This window comes from Dipodomys ordii, unplaced genomic scaffold (genome assembly GCF_000151885.1).
Source record: "Dipodomys ordii isolate 6190 unplaced genomic scaffold, Dord_2.0 Scaffold1, whole genome shotgun sequence".
Lineage (NCBI taxonomy): Eukaryota > Metazoa > Chordata > Mammalia > Rodentia > Heteromyidae > Dipodomys > Dipodomys ordii.
In genome coordinates, this window is record NW_012267217.1 from 41,218,525 (window position 1) to 41,236,930 (window position 18,406).

Here is an 18,406-nt window from a genome sequence, read left to right on the forward strand (position 1 = left end):
TGAGTACATTTCTTATCAAATATTGTTACCTCCCTCTCTTGTTTTTCTCCCACTTTCCCTCTCCCCAATCTCCCCCACAAGTTGTCAAGTTCATTTTCAACATGTTGTCTTGTGCCCTTGTCCTTTGTCTCACTATTTTGTAGTTCGCCTTCCCTTCCCTATATACAATACACAGGGAGCCAAAATCAAATACAGTAACAACAAGAGATAAACCATAGGGGGAAAAATGGAAAAAATATGAGAAAAAAGAATAACTTCACATAGTACATTACAAACAAGAGACAAGACAAGACTGATCTGCAAGTTATAGTTATGACAGTGTTTTAAGTTTCAGCTAACTGTTTTGAATGCTGAAAACTGTTCTAACCAGCACGGGTGGCTGTAATCCTAGCTACTCAGAAGGCTGAGATATGAAGATTGTGGTTTGTAGCCAGTCTGTGCAGGAAAGTCCATGATATTCTTATCTCCAATTAATCAACAGAAAACCCAAAGTGGTAGAGTGAGTGCTGTCTTGATCAAAAGAGCTCAGGGACAATGCCCAGGGCCTGATTTCAAACCCCATGACTAACAAAAAAAAGGAAAAAAAAAAGCTTTATTTGTTAATAAAATTAGGATGTTAAATATATAATCTCATTTTTATTTTTTAAAGGCATTATTCCATTTGATGATCAGTTATATTTTTATGGCATCTATGTTATTTTTACACTTCAGAATTTATTTTAAATCTGCATCATCATGTGATGTTAAAAATTGTAAGAATCAAGCATGATGGTACAGCTTCTCATGAAGGTGGAGATAGCAGGATCACAGTCTGAGGTCACACTTGGCAAAAGCATGAGACCTTTTCCAATAAGCATACCAAAAGCAAACAAATGGGAAATATGGTCTAAGTGGTAGATGACTTGCCTAGCAAGTGTTAGGCCCTGAGTTCAATCTCAATAATGAAAAAAAAGATTTTTTACAATTTATTATAATTCAGTGTGTGAGCATGTTAATGAATCACTGGTGTACTGAATTTGGCAGCCTCTTCATTTCTCATAAAATTAAAGACTTGGAAAGACAGTCTAGCAAAATGAAAAGAACATAGCTTTATAAGTGAGATAAACTTGGAATTGAATACAGGCTTGTCATTTTCCTTCTCTGTGGCCCTAGGAAAAAAAATCACATAAGCTTGAAATTAGTGGTATATTAGAAGAATTAACAGAGATGCATAGAGAAATTTTCAACATGTAACTATACAACTGTTTCTCCCTTGTGTAAATAAAAAGGTGAACATTAGAAAAATGCAACCAGAGCAATCCCAGCATGTGGTATCTTCAGGATTCATGGTCTTTCAGGAGAGGCTGGGAAGCGCCCAGAAAGAAAGTTTTCTACCTTGCCTCAGAGTTTTAAATATGTTTCACAAATTGTTACAATTTCTTATAAAGAAAATGGCTTCACTATTTCAAGGTGAAATACTTTAGTATCAAAATATAAACACACTTTGAGTCATTAAATCTGATTTCAAATCTTTTTTTTAAAATTGTGAAAATACTGTACAGAGGGGTTACAATTACATGGGCAAGATAGTGGGTACGTTTGTTATCAAGCATTGTCGCCCCCTCCTTTGTTTCCCCTTCCCATCCCTTTCCCTCTCTACCCCCCACCCCCACACTCCCCTTCCACCACCTCCACCCCCACCCCACCATCTTTTGTTTTTCCATTTTTTTCAGTGGTGAGGCTTGAACTCAGGGCCTGGGTGGCTGTTCCTGAGATTTTCTTGTTAAGGCTATTGCTCTAAGACTTTGAGCCACAGCTATACTTCCACTTCTGATTTTCTGGTAGTTTTTGGAGCTGAGAGTCTCATGGACAGACTTTCCTATCCAGGTTGGCTTTGAACCTCACCTCAGATCTCAGCACCTCAGTAACTAGGATTACAGGCATGAGCCACTAGCATCTAGCATTGGTTTGAAATCTTTACAGAGGTTGAATTTATCTTTTAAAAGGAGGGAATCGGGCTAGGGATGTGGCTTAGTGGTAAAGTGATTGCATAGAACTCATGAAGCCCTGGGTTCACTTCTTTAGTACCACATAAACAGAAAATGTTGGAAAGGGCGCTGTGGCTCAAGTGATAGAGCACTGGCCTCAGGAACAGTGCCCAGACTCTGAGTTCAAGCCCTAGACTTGGACAAAAATTTAAAACAAACCAAAAAAAAAATGAGGGAATCATCTATTCCCTCTTGAATGACCTCTCTAATAGTATATTCTCAACCTTTTACAAGTAGAAAAAACTCAACTCTCCACAAAGGAAAATGTGTGTAGCCAGACCCAACAGACCAGGAATGAGGTGCTAAAAGTGGATCTTATTAGGTACCTCCTTCATTCTTAGGGTGCTTAAAATGACTGGAGGCAACATACAACTTGAATGGGCAAATAGTCTAACAGTATCATGACTCTTCAGTGCTGGTGGCAGCAATGCAGCAGATTCTGAAAATGAAAAGGCTTTCAGTTAGTTGGAGGAGAAACAAGTGAGGATGACATGTACAAAGCTAACTTTCTAAGGGGGAATGCGAGCAAACAGGACCTCAGATGCCTTTCCGAATCAACTGGAAGACAAAGGAACGGGGTGAAGGGCATTGCTTTACATTGGGTTATAGTGATTTTATTGTAAATATTGGTCTGTGATTTTATCATAAATATTGGTCTGAGGAAAACAGGCACGATGGTGTCGAGTGATGGCAACCTGGGGAGTTTATTAGACCACCATGTCCAGAGGCCGTGTGGGACACATGGGCAAACATTGGGAGGGCGGTTGACCTCGCGCTGTTAGGGTGTAAACAATCAATCTTGAATCTCATTACTTAATAATACAAGGAGTTCCTGCAGTGGGAGCAATGAAGGAATTAGTTGAGCGATTTGCTCTATATGGTGTTATAGAAGAATATAATGCTCTTGGTGAATACTCAGCAGGAGACTTTACAGAAGTTTATCTTATTAAGTTTATGAATTTGCAGAGTGCAAGGATAACCAAGGAAAAAAATGGATGAGCAAAATTTCTTTTGTGGGTTGCTTCATATATGCTAGGCTCCAGAATTTGAGACAGTTGAAGAAACTAAAAAGAATAAGAAGAAAGTCAGGCTTATATAGCAAAAGCTACTAAAACTAAAGACTACTACAAGTCAGTGAAGAAACTGGTTCCAGAATATAAGCACAGAGATTTTAGATCAGACTTCCACGCAGATAGATCTGGATTTTGTGCAGCTTCTTTGAAGACTAGTGGAAAGTCAACTCCTTATCTTCCTTATTCTTGTGAATTGCCTTTCTGTTATTTTGCCTCAAAATGTACCTGTTCATCTGGGGAGCACATGGACAGACCATCAAAATCCTACAAGGATGATAGTAACCATAATGAAACTGTGAAGCATTGTAATCACACTAACTCTTCACAGAAAGTGCCACTAAACACTTTTAAGAATCCAGTACCTTGCTTGAATGCACAAAAAAACCTTACTTCATCAGAGGCAGTTGACAGATTTATGCCTAGAACAATATAACTCCAGGAACAGAAAAGAAGAAAAGATGACTGTAAACTTGGAACTTTGCTTGAAGCAAGCACAAGCAGTAATGAGGTTATGATGAGGCCTAAATTACCAGACATACCTAAAGTGGATTTGCAGGATAACTCCTTAAATACAATGGCCAACTTAATTTGGAATAAACTTAAAGAGGTAATTTCATCTGTACCAAAGCCTTCAGATGACAAGTTGGAAAATTCATGTCCAACTCATCCATTGAAACAAAGAAGAATATAGATTACTAGTAACAAGTTGGTATTTTTCAAAGAGAATTTTTTTTCTTTTTGAAAATTTCTGTTATTTACCAGCACTGAGCTCATGTCTACAGTACTCACTCAGGAGATCAAGGTCTGAAGCCAGCCCAGGCAGACAAATCTCTGAGACACTGATTTCCAGTTGACCAACAAAAAGCTGGAGGTGGAGGTATGGTTCAAGTGGTAGAGTACCAGTCATGAGTGAAAAAATTAAGCAAGAGTGAGAAGCTCTGAGTTAAAATAGCAGTACTGGCAAAAATAAAACATGATTTTTTTTCTTTGGTGGCGCTGATGTTTAGATTCAGGGCCTTGTGCTTGCCAGGTTGGCGCTCTACTGCTCAGCCCTACCTTGATCCCCAACTGCGATTTTAAAATGTACATTTTGTAATTCATACTATTTCTCTAATATTACAGTTTCATTGAGAAACTGTTCTTGTTAATATAGCATTGTTTCATATCACAATAACTACAAATAATTGAAGTGAATATAAAAGTTTTCAAAGATACATAAGAAGGATCTGTTTCTTTTTTCTTTTTTTTTTTGGGTCCGGTCGTGGGGCCTGAACTCTGGGCCTGGGCACTGTCCCTCAGCTCTTCAGCTCAAGGCTAGTGCTCTACCACTTGAGCCACAGCGCCACTTCCGGCTTTTTTCTTTTTGCTTATGTGGTGCTGAGGAATCGAACCCAGGGCCTCAGGCATGCAAGGCAAGCGCTCTACCACTGGGCCAACTTCCCAGCCCAAAAGGATCTGTTTCTAATTGTAATATAAGTATTGAGCAATTCACGTTCGAAAAGTCAGGGTGTTTCTGAATGTCAGGGCTTCAAAATGAAGACAATTCTGTAAAGTAAGAAAGTTAATAAGCTATACAACCAAGTTAAAATTAGAAGTTTACATGCTTTTGTTAAAATTTCGAAAACATTTACTTGATTTATAACAGTTGAAAATTCCCACTTTGGCAATTTTTGAATATCACTTTTTTTGAATATTTCTTTTTTCCGTGTCGAAGAAAAGTAGAGAGCTAATCAAAAAAAGGAAGTTCTACAAGCCCAATCATTTCAACTCAGAGTCACATATGAAACGCCTCATGAGCACAAATAAAACACTATAAAACTGTCAAAAAATAAATATTGGTGTGTTAAAGCATTTCTCACTGTAGCCTTTGATTCACAGAGCACCACATTTTATTCCTGAACTGGGTAACTGATTAAATAACTTACTATAGCTAAACTTATATTGAATATATTGTCTAATGAGTATATTTGACTACTGTAATAATTATTTTGCCAAAAAAAGAAAATTGAACTCTGTTGAACTCCATTAGTATCTTCTCTGTATGTTCTTCAGTAATATGTAATACAGTTCATTTATACTCAGATTTTCCCTGCTTTAAAATATGTTAATAGCTTGATCAATACATACAAAATGGAAATAAGAGAATGTTATCCCAAAGACCATTTTTCTCCTTTGTTCTTTGTGTGTGTGTGTGTGTGTGTGTGTGTGTGAATTAATATGGGAAAGGGAGAATTCTCCCATTCCAATTGTGTATATGGGCAGTAGACATTATTATTAGCTGGAGGAAACATAGTGTTTTGATTGTTATTGCTAATCATTTCTTTTTCTCGATGTGGCATCCAGTTTATAATTTTGGTGCCTTATGTTGGTTATTTAGCAACTCTTATTCTCTTTAATAACCACAGCTTGACAGATACATTACTACATAATTTTTGTAAAAGGAGTGAGTTCAAAACTTGCTGTTCTATTTAGCCTGGCTTCCTACCATAGAGGAAACTTGCTTTGTAAAATGGTCACTAAATTGTAATTTATTCCTTTTAATCTTTTGTTGTTGTTGTTGTTAAGCATTTTATGTTAGATATTTAATCTGCATGGTTTTCTAAGTCCTTTGAATTGGCTTGCTTAGAGTGTTATCCTGGAAAATGAGTAATATTTACAGATAATGAAGATTCTTTTTAAATAATGTCATCTTTATTTTGTATTTTTTTCTCTTTGCTTATGTGGTGCTGAGGAATCGAACCCAGAGCCTCAGGCATGCAAGGCAAGCGCTCTACCGCTGAGCCACCTTCCCAGCCCCTGAAGATTCTTTAAAAAGAATTCCAGAGAATTTTTCATAAAATGTAAAAGCAAAGAAGCTGCTTCCTTTTGTAAATGGCAAGTGATTTAAGTATTTTTAACAACTGTGGAGACTGATGATGAGGTCTGCAGCAGGCGATTGGAACCTGTGTCTTGTCTTAAAGTTTTAGTTTTAGTACACCTCCCCTTTTGATGCTTTCATTTCAATGTAAATTATGTTATGTCATAAAATCCCTCTGGGGGGATTTTACTAGGACACTTAATTTCTCTAAAGTACCTTGCTAATGATTCAAAAGATTTTATTTTATTTCAGGGAATTTTACTGTATTATTCTTGATAGTGATACAAGGGACATCTTATTTTCATGGGAATCCGAATCCACTTAGTGTCGGGTCATAAATTATGGCTTTTTGTTGATATTGTAAAGTCTCAACTTATTTCTCAAATATGTTTTAAGCAAGGGCATTTTAAGTTTCTTTGGGTTTTTTTGCATCTATTGGATTACCTACAAATTATTTTGTTACCAACTGGTCTGTTTTAAGAATTTAGGTGGAATTATTTAAAATTGAACACAACAAAAAACAAAGTAAACTAGAATCTGGAGTTTCACAATGGGTAAATAATGGGATAAGGGAATGAGAGTTTTTCTATTGTTGTACAAAAATAAGTTCTTTTAAAATTTGTATAATGTTTTATATATATATATATGTTATATATACATTTAAATATATAATGTTTTCTATTAAGAACAAAATTCAAAATACAAGAGCATAGCTTCGATACAAGTAAGTTGAAATGAAAAATATCTGAAAAGATGAATACCACACTCTATTGGGCTTAATGCTATCCTTATATAATTGCAAATTCTCTGAAAACCAAATGAATTAATAGCACCTAATGATGAACAATAATACAACTACCAGAATAACCATTGTTTCCTTTTTATACAATCCACTACATTATTTGACAAATAGATTTCCACAATAATCATGTATTTAATTTGTAAAATATATTAAAAACAAGTAATGAAGAAGCCTAAATGAAACCTTGTGTCCCAGATAAAGGTATGAACCCGGGTGGTTAAACAGATGGGCGAATTCATACTGTCAGTTGTGTTCTTCTGCAGAGCTAGTTTCTGGTACATAAGATAAATTAAGTTGGACAGTAGGTAAGAGGTTGTGAAATGAAGCAAAATCTTCTAGGATTTGAAGGTTTACTGAAGTACATTGAGTGTCTGATTCTCTACTTTGATAATACAAAACATATCTATGGTCTTTTCTAAAAAGCTGGAATTTGGTCAACTTTGGCTTTTTTATTTTTTACTTTTTTGTAGTGAACATAGTGTTTTATTGTTAGAGAATTATCTAAATAACACAAGTTTGGGGAGCAGAAAGCTGAGAGGCCAGAAATTAGGAATGGTCAAAGTAAAAGTTTATGGATGCTGCATTTTCAAGCTAAAGGACTCTGAGATCTAAGAGAATGAAAAGTAGTTAAACATTGACAAGAAAATCTGAAAAAGAGGATAAAAGAATCTGAGCCTGACACAACCCTAAAATGTAGGGTTTCTATTAGCAAAATGAATGTCTTGACTGAACTGATAATGGCAAGAATAGTATTAAAAGAGGCTAAGGATAGATAAAGCAAAGATAATCATTTTATAACAGTATTTTTTATGTTTAAATTATGAATTCATTGTAGTTGTGCTTATCTTCCTCGTGTGCCTATGAGCATTTCAGATGTTCAATAATCCCTGAATGAATGAAAGAACAAAAGAGCAAACAAGCATACAAGCCTACAGGGCAATGTATGGGAGAAGGTTGTTTCCAGGAATGCTGGATCAGTGGTGAGGAGTCGATAGTAAAATGATTTCAGGTTAAGAAGGAAACTTAAATAATTCAGTATGATCTTTTTTTTTGCATATCACTTTTAAATTTTTTCATTGTGAAAATACTGTAAAGAGGGTTTCAATTACATGGGCAAGATAATGAGTACATTTCTTATCAAGCATTGTAGCCTCCTCCTTTGTTTCCCTTTCCCATCCCTTCCCATCCTTCCCCTGCCCTCTCTCCCAAAACCTCCCCCCCACCAAAGTTGTAAAGTTCGTTTTTGACATAAAGACTTGTACATCTCATTGTTGCAATGGGCCCACCTGTATCCCTATTTAATCGATTTGTTTTTCCCTTTTCCTCCACAAATTATAACAACATCAAATACAATGAAAGCAGGGGTTATACCATGGGGGAGGGACATACAAAGAAATAATTTTATAAATATGTTAGAAACAATTGCAAGAAAGAAAAAAAAACATTTGAGTACATATCTTAGGGTTCATTTCCCTAACATCAACTTATCTGACCTTTTCTGCTTGACTCAAACATATATTAGATATTGCAAATAAGGGAAACCATGAGACCTATGTTTCTTTGGGCCTGGCTTACTTCACTTAATATATTTTTTTCCAAGCCTTTCCATTTCCTAACAAATGGGGCAATGTGTGATCTTGTATGTGAAATGCAGAGCTGAATTCGTCCCACACTTGAAAATGCTTCATGTTTGGGAGCTGATTTCTCCTTCAACATACTTGAGTTTTCCATTGTTGGCAATTTTCATCTGACTGTAACAGTGGCTGGAAAACATGATACAGCCTGTGTGTTCATTCCTCATTTTGGAGAGATTTTGGATCAGCTTGCTAGTTTCAGTTTCCACAGATTTCTTCCTTAATTCATGAATGAGAATGTGACCAGAAATCTGTCCCTGGACAATTTAGGCCTCTTGTTCTTTTACTATCTGTGTGATAGTGTTCTTCCATGAGGCACTAAATCTGCATCTCAACCCTCAAGGTATTTGTACCTTGGGGTATTTGTGGCTGTGTCCCAAGGTTAACATTAAGTTACAATGGAGCACAGGACATCCATCTACCCATAGCATCAATCTACTTGAAGAATTAAGGAAATAAAATGATACGAAAAGGGAGGGATTTATTCATTAGCTTCATTGCGGTAATCATTTCACAATGTGTATATGGTTCAAAGCAGGTGTGCACCTTAAATATGTGCAGATTTGTCCATTATATTTCACTAAACATGGAAATACTTTTTAAATGGGCAAAACAATAAATATATACACCATGTTTAAATAATGCTCCAAACAGTCCTTTTATCAAATTTTTCAAAATATATTTTTGTTTGTTTACAGGTATATTGAGGTTTGAACTCAGGGCCTAATATTTGGCTTTTTTCCTCAAGGTAAATGTTCTACCACTTGAGCCACACTTTCACTTCTGGCTTTTTGCCAAAAGGGTCCTCATACTTTTCTGCCTGGGCTAGCTTCTAACCACATTCCTTAGAGCTCAGCCTTCTAAGTATCTGTGATTACAGGAGTAATCAACCAACACCGGTCTAAAAATGTATTTTTCATATTTATGCTTGCCACATAGAAATGCAGAGAAATTTAGAAATGTGTCTATTATATTTTATTTTGTGGTAAATGTACTGAAATTTAAAATGTTTATTATTAAGTAGTTGTACAAAGAGTTTATGATTCTATAAATCATGTTACCCCTTCCATCGTTCTTCCTCATTTGAAGTCTTCCATTACATATTTTTATTGCATTGAATTTTCTTCACATTACTGAATCTTCTTCACATTGCATTTAGGGACTAATTCAATACAATCATATATATATATATATATATATATATATATATATAGCTAATCTTAAATTTGTATTATCAGTATTTTTTATAGATCACTTGTGTTTATGTCTTGATTTTTATAGTGATTTTGTATTCAAAGAAGATGCCATTTTAGGGTGAACATATATACCAGCAACAATTTTGCTAATTTGTAAAAGTGCAGAGTATGCATATGTTAAATGTATTTCAAAGAACATTTTAAATAAAAAATATACTCATTAAAAACAATTAAGACTTAGTCTTTTAACATGCTCTAAGTGTGTTTGCCATTTGAAATTGAACATTGGCAAGTCAATCATATTATTGAGCAACAGGGGGAAAATGTTGAATGTTTCATCTGGAAACAGACAAAATCAAAGCTGTATGAAAAACCAGTTTGGATTAGTGAGGAATATTTGAGTTCTTCTTTTATTTGGCTTGAGCATTATTGTAGATCCTATTTTATTTTGTCTTTTATTTGTTCCTTTCTCTTTATATTTACCAGGATTCATCCCTGGTCACCTGGCTAATCTGAATACTAACCATAACAAATAGGTGTTTGGAAGCAGTAGAATGATGATTTTCAGAAGGGCTATTATCATTTATCATGAAAATGTATTCAGCCCTCACCGGTGGTAATTTAGCAGACAGGTAAAATGAGCATCATATATTTATAAAATGAATTTGTCAAATGTTTAGCTTTCTCAAAATAATGTTTTCTGGAGAGGTAGGATTCCGTTTAAGATTGTGTTCACAGAAGAGATCTTACATGATCATCCCCCAAGCTTACGCTTAACCATCAAGGGTGATTGTGTATAATATATTGATTCTTGCAAATGGTCAACAGACAAAATTCCATAACCATATATGGAAAGGTTCTGTTGTATCTTTCAAATGTATACAGTATAGCTACATGATAGCCCGGTGATGATCTGGGCTGTAGGGTTGCATGATCCCATTCTCTGAATTGAAACCTGCCCTAATTGCTATGAAGTGAAAATATTTTTTTTCATTTTATGTGCTCTGTTTTATCAAAGGCCCACTAAGTTGGCAGGCTTACTTCTTAATAGGCAGAATTATTGAGTGCTTAATTTGGCCAAAAAAGGCACCATTGCTGGGTGCCCTGACTTACTCTTGTAACCCCTGGTTCTCAGGAAGCTGGAAACTGAAAATCTGATGATTGTGGTCCATGAGAGTTTTATCTCTAATAAACTAATAAAAAATAAAAATAAAAAATAAAGTCTTGAGCAAAAAACTTAAGGACAGTGCCCAGGCTCTGACTCCATGCCCCAGTATTGGCACACAAAAAAAGAAAAAGGAAAAGGAAAAAGAGAAGAAAAGAAAAAGACAAAAAAAAAGGACCATTCAAATGCTGTGTTGGTCACTAGTGATTCACATCTGTAATTCTAGCTACTGAGGAAGCAGAGTTCTGAGGATTATAGTTAAAAGCTAACAGGGCCAGAAAAGTCTGTGAGACTCTTACCTCCCAATAACCACCAAAAAAATAAAGCCAGAAGTGGAGGTGTGGCTCTTAGAGAGCTAGCTTTGAACAAAACAAGCTATGCGATAGCTCCAAGACCCTGAGTTCAAGCCCCAGGATGTCAAAAAAAAAAAGTTACTGAGAAAACATAGGGCATCAAGAACCAAGAATGTTGGGAAAGCCATGACTGAGCAGTAACTGTTGTATAGAAACTCTCAGTAACAGTCAGTTGTTAAATATGGTAGTGGTAAAATTCCTTTGATCATCCCTTTAATTTTCTTTTTAATGACATCCAAGATACAAAAAGAGAGTGGGAGAGAATGGAAGGGGGAAAATGAAGTCAAGCAAATTTCCTGTTGAAAACTGGACTGTGAAAGAAGGGTGGATATGAAGGCAACAGTCAAAGTGGTAGAAAACACTGCAAAAATGGCAGGAAGTGGTTTATCATGTAGTAAAGTCTTCAGAGTATCTTCCTTTATTAATCCAATCTAAGAACCAGTTTGTGAGTCTATGAGACAGAGCATCATTCAAGGAGAAGGAAAGAAACCATGGGACATTTAAAGGGCCGGCAGTGGGGCAGAGCAAGAGCCTCACCAGGATAGTGGACTAGCTGGTGAAGTTGACAGCAGCAATGAGAACTATGGCTGCTCAAATGGAGATGCTCTGCTGTCTTGAACCCAGGCTACCCCAATACAGGTGGCTCTAGCTCACAGTTAAGGAAATCTGAAAACAGTGTGTAACTCTCAGAAACCATGCCAGGCATTCAACCAAGAAGAAACCCAAAGCAGGAAAACCAAGGGAGGAGGGGCAACTATGAGACTTTTCCCTCCTACCTTTTACTTCTCCCATCTATTTAAGCTTTTTTGAAGGGTTAGCAGGGTTGAGTTACTAAGAAAATTGTCCAGTTGTTAATTTACACCCTTACTGTACCTCTCAGTGGATGGTCAAGGGAAATACTTGATGCATCTGGAAAACATTTTTTTTTGATGGAAATAGATTTTTTTTTACTTATTCTTACATGAACATATCCTTTGAGCTACTTTCTCTCCATCACCTTGCTTCTTCCAAGTTAAATTATGCCATTTCCTTTCCATTTCAACAAATACCTCAGTCTACTCTCAATAAACTCTCTAATTAATAAAATTTAATTTAAATTTTAGAAAAGTCACTCTGTAGAGAAGTTCTTCCCCCAAATGAAGCAAGCTGTTTTTCATTTTAAGTTGATAATTATTTTCCATTATTCATTTGCTAATAATTGTCATGCTGAAATTTGTCATGCATCATTTAAGAAAATTTTTGAATTATAGTCATTTGAATAAACACTATTTTGCCATAAATTCTTCTTATAAATAAGTAACATATATGCTAAATTATATACTGTACACACACACACACATACACACACACACATATAGTTTAGGTGTATGTAGGCTAATGCCACTAAACTTTTGTTAATGAAGGAAAATTACTTTCAATGTGGCAAAATATGCCAATAAACATAAGAATATCCTTGTGAGCTTAATTTTCTCAGAAATCACATAGCTGAATCAGATGAGTGATGTAAGGCTAACTATCTGGGTCTTCTACAAAAGTCCATTTTCAGAGGCTTTTTTTTAAAAGCACGTCTTTAATTAATACTCAAGATACCCTATTCACGAACAAAGTTTTATAATGGTTTCTTTTGTCACTGATGCATATTAATGACATCAGACAAATAAAGTGCTTTTCATAATTATTTGTCTCAAAGCACTGTAAAAGTCAAATATGGAATAATTAAAAATTTATTTGTGGCTTGTGGCTGTGAGTTTCACTGCTGGAAGGTTGAATGGTGGAACCACAATGTCTTTCATGGGTTTGCCTGGTTGGTTACAAGTCTGAGAGCTGCCATGGTCATATTTTATTTGTGGTTGCATTCAAGGGAGAGTGGGATGCTTTGAAATATTGTGTGATCACAGTGTACACGGTCACAAATAGCTGTTGAAAGTAAGTGTTACAGTAACTGTTGAATTGAAAGACAGTGAATATTTCTTTTCCAATATTAAAAATTAGAGCCCAGTGGTATAAGTCTACAAACTATTTATTCTTCATGAAACACACACACATACATTTCTATAATAGGTAAAAATATATAATAAAGCACCAGTGCTCCAAGCCTTTAATCCTAGCTAGAACTCAGAAGGCTAAGATCTGAAGATTGCAATTCAAAGCCAACCCAAGCAGGAAAGTCTGTGAGACCCTTATCTTCAATAAACTACCAAAAAGACAGAGTGGATCTATATTTTATGTGGTAGAGTGGTACTCTTGAGTAAGAGATGTTCAGGAACCGCACCCAGGCTCTGAGTTCAAACCCTGACTGGCACCAATAATAAAATAGAAATATAGATAGGTAGATCAGTTTTGAATTTCCTATTAATACCTAATCATATGTAGTAGTAAATTTTGTTTTCTTCACAGAATAGCAAAAAAATCCTCAGAACACATACTTCAAATTTGCTTTGTTAACTTATGAATCAATAAAGAAATGTAATAATAGTCTAACTTAGATGGTAAAGTATTACACTTAAAATGATAAGGTGATTTATTGAAATTTACACTATTTTTCCATGAACATAATTGCAATTTACATAAGAACCTAGAAAGTTTCATTTAAAAATACTAAGCAAAAAGATACTTTGTACCTGAAAATATATAATTTTTTAGAAGAAAAGATTCTCAGTGAGGTAGCTGACTAGGACTAATTAGTCCTTTTTTTCCAGTGTTCCTTCCTTAATGAGCAAGAATGTCACATATTCTTAATTATTTGTAATTTTGACCATTTTGTAAATAATCCTTTTCAAATATGGCCTTTATGATAGGAACTTGCTTTTTTCTCTAATTTTAGCTTAAGCATCAAATTATAGTTTCTTCATTACATTTTATTGGACACCAATGAGGGTTTCAATATTCTTTTTGGTATATCTGATACAAAGAACAATGGAATAAATGGATAGAAATTTTTCTTCTCCTGGTTTTAAAGTTTCATTGTAGGGAAACCTTTTCTAAGACCCAGGAATTAAATGGGTAGCGAGTCATAAAATAAAAGCTGCTTTGGAGAAATACGGATTAGGCAGGATGCAGAGAAAGGGAATACAATTTTTTTTGAGCCAGAGACATTTCTAGAAAGATAATATTCAAAGCTCAAGAGGTAAGGAGTACTTGGTGGGCGAGTGGAAGATATGGAGGTCACATGCACTAGTCTAAGAATTGTGGCTTTATTTTATATGAGAAGCTATGGAGGGATTTTCAGCTGAGTAACAAGATCTGACTGAAGATAAGCGGGTTAGAGGTCATTCAGGGGAGAGGTAGGAGCTATCAGGAAACCTGAAGAAGTGCTGCAAGGAGACACCATCACAGATTCTATTTGGAGGTATTTAGGATTAGTTGCTATATCAGATGACTTATGTTAGAGACAGATAAACAGTGGATGGCCCCCAGATTTTTGTCCTGAATATTTGGAGACCCAAGTTGGTAAATTCATGGCAATAACAGTACCAGAAAGGATTCAATTTTCTTTTTCTTTGTTTAGTTTAGTACTAGAATTTGAAGTTCGGTCTTAGACTGCTTTTCAGGAAATTGCATTATTGATTAAAACAGTTAAAGCAAAAGTTTATAAAACTAAGAAATGCTTTGGAGTACTGTGTAACCTGATGTGTTCTGTTAAGATTTGATGGACATTCTGGCACCAGGAGAGACTTTTAATAGAATCAAGTTAAAGCAAGAAGAGATAAATACTTACTTAAGTAGATGGGAGAAAATGTGAAATATGTATCTTGGAATTTCTCCTTTGAGAACATTCTTAATGTAAGATGAAAGCTGGTAGATTTTAAACATTATAAACAGGTGACTTGTTTTTTAAACAGCATAATGCTTAATATTCTCTCCCATGGGAGGTATTTCCTTGCTAGGCTTTGAAACTTCCCACAGAGCATACTTATTTTACATACTTTATACTGAGGTGTAAAAATTTCAAAGAAAATGAAAAGAAAGATGTGGAAGGATAATATACATTTTAGATACTTCACCTACCATTTGTTCTTTCTTAAAAAGTTTGATTTTTCTGGCCTACAGGGTTCAGTTATTTGTTCCAATCTGAAGCACTGGAACCAGTGGCTACCCATTGTTCTTGCTTTTACCTGCTAACAAACATTTAACAGTTTACTCCTTGTCCCTAGTGGCTTTTATCCAACTCTGTGATCTTCGTTATACACCACTCACTTTCTATTACACCCAGTCTTCATTTATAGTTTATGCTAAGTACCTTTCCATTCACTCTTCACTCTTTCATTTTATTATGAAAAGTTTCATAAATATCCCAAAGTTAAAATAATTAGTCTTGAGGCCCTATCCCGTACTGAGGATTGAAGCCAGAGTTTGTGCTTTTTAAAAGAACTGTGCTCTACTACTTAAGTCATATCTCCAGCCCAAGACTCACCTTCTTCGTGTAGTTAATGAACACACTTTACCTTATTATCTATTAACTATTTCTGTAGTCATCTTTCAATCTATTTTATTTTTGCTGCATTTCAAATTAATTGAAGACATCTACTTACCCAAAATAACTTACCATTAAATAGGCACATCACTAACTATACTCATATATTTTATGAAGCTTTCTAGAGTAAACTTTACATACTATTAAATGTATGTCAAGTGAATCATTTAATGAGCTCTGACAAATGCATATATCTGCCTAATGCTAATCCCATAGCACTGGAACATTGCCACCATCTCAGGAAAATTGTTTTTCCCCAGTCAGCCTAAAGCCCTGAGCAACAACCTCTCTTTCAATAGTTTTCAACCATAGAGTATTTTTGACTGGGCTGATCCAAGTAAGAGAAATTAGATTCTGTGTATTGTTGGTGTAATTCTTCATTCAGTGAGCATAATGTTTTCTGAGAATAGCCAGTTATTGGGGGATATTTATAGTTTTCCCCATTCTAATGTTGAGTAATAAGACATTATATGAGCATTTCACAAATTATCTTATTTCCCCTTAATAGGTTCCTGAGAGATTTCTAGTTTGAAATTATTAATAATATTAATATGACATTCCTATTATAAGATATATCTCATCTTTTAAAAAGTAATTTCATTGTTATTATTAAGGTGTTATACACAGGAGTTATTTCATAAGTCAGGTAATAAGTACATTTTTGTACAATGTCACCCCTTCCTTCGCTTTCCCCCAGTCTGCCACACATCCCTGCCCACAGATTATGTAGTTCATTTTCCACACAGTGTATACTGAATATAATGAGTCCATTTGTTTGTTTTCCACCCTTTCCTTTTTTCACTTCCTTTTGCGCCCCTAAAAATTAAAAAAAAAGCAAAACCCTAAGCAAAATCAAACACCAGCAGCAGCAGCAGCACCAACAACAACAGCAACAACAACAAAAACATGTTTCCACTTAAAATACCATTTTAAATGTTCAGAGGAGTTACGCCTTTGGGCTTCTCCCCTGTGAGTATCTTCCTTTAGTCTGACTGTGTGTGAATGCCTAAAGTTCCACATAATGAGAGAAAATATGTGCCATTTGTCTCCCTGAGCTTGGCTTACTGTACTTAACATAATTTGTTCTAGTTCTATCCATTTCATTGCAAATGACATAATCTTATTCTTTCTAATGGATGAGTAAAATTCCATCCTGTATAGGTACCACATGTTTTTGATCCACTCATTTATTATAGGGCATCTGGGCTGTTTCCATAATTTGGTTATTAGTGGTAGAGCAATGAACATGGTACATCTCATCTTTTATATGATATGCTTTTATCTTCCCACCAAAAATCTCTTAATTTAATCACATTCACTGTATACATAATAGTTTATATACAGTTTAAAATCACTTTGTTTAGAAGAGGATATTTGAAAACTTAATCTAAAAGACTCAAGGGCTATTTGTGCTCTGATAACTCTTTAGCTACCTCTTCTTGGCACTTACAAATTTTCTTAATATCTTGTATATAAAAGTAATCATTTACAAAAGAAACAAAAACCCCATGGTATAACCCCTGTTTTCACTGTATTTGATTCCGGTGCCCTGCATCTTGTATATACATTTTTCTAATTTAGGAAGGGGAAGGAAAATAACAAAATGCTGAAATAAGGAGACAGGTTGACTCATTGTAGCAATGAGATGTACAAGGCACATTTTATAAAATGAACTTTACAACTTCGGGGGTAGGGAGGGACAAGTTGGGGAGCCAGGGAGGGAAGGGATTGTAGGGGAAAAACAAAGGAGGATGTAACAATGCTAGATAGGAAATGTACTCATTACTCTACTCACATAACTGTAACCCCTCTTTCTGTTACAGTATCTTTTACAATAAAAATACAAATATAATAATCACATTTCTCCTGCAGACACTACTCCTCATTATATACAGTCCAACAGTCATGTTAATTTGGTGACAAAAGAAGAGTTTTTCCTTATTTATTTATTTGTTTATTTATTTATTTTCTGTGGTGGAGATTAAACTCAGGACATCCTGTCCCTGAGCTTTTCGCCCAAGGCTAGCACTTTACCACTTTGATCCACAGCACCATTTTCAGTTTATTGTTAGTTAATTGGAGAGTAGAATCTGATTTACTCTCCTACCCTGGTTGGCTTTGAACCAGCATCCTCAAATCTCAGGCTTCCTTTAGCTAGGATTACATATGTGAGCCACATTTTAAAAATACAAGTATTTTACCCACTGTGGAGATCTAGGCAAAAGGCCTGCAAAGATAATGAGACACTATATCAAAAGAAAATGAATACAAATGAGCTCTAATGGTAGAGTACTTGTGTGGCATGTGCAAGGCCCTGGGTTCAATTCCTATTACCTAGACATAGAACAAGAAAGATGTATTTAGAAGAATGTGTGAAAAACAAAAGTAGAAAGTCCTAGTTTCTAGATCCCCATTTTATTTAGAATGTGGCAAAACAAAAACCTTTGTTTTGAGCTCTTCCTTTGAGCTACTCAGGCACAAGTATCTTTCAACAAAAGGGTCTATCATCCAGGCATCAGTGGTTTGCTTTTTAAAATTGAGAAGGGAAGCACAAAAATCTGACTAGAGTTTTCTGATTCCAAGTGTAATCAACAGCTCGTAGCCAAACATTCAATGAGGGTCATATGCCCTGGTATTTTATAGGCTAGAAAAGAGAATCACAAGAGAAAGTGATGTAATACATCTTCTTATGAAAAATTCCTTTCAATGACCATTATGGCTCACACCAATTTATTGTATTTGATTAAAAGTAAGACCAAGAATCCAATTTTAGCGTCTGCCTTCGCTTGCTTGTGTTTTCAACTAATATTGCAGAGCCTTTTTAT

General features: G+C 35.2%; 1 protein-coding gene and 1 pseudogene across 1 annotated transcript in view; both read left to right on the top strand.

Moving 5' to 3' along the window:
- The window catches only part of Pard3b (par-3 family cell polarity regulator beta), an 853,966-nt gene that overhangs the window by 186,483 nt on the left and 649,077 nt on the right, over positions 1 to 18,406 (top strand). The gene's annotated exons all lie outside the window — the stretch shown is intronic.
- Positions 2,702 to 3,791, top strand: LOC106000654 (annotated as a pseudogene).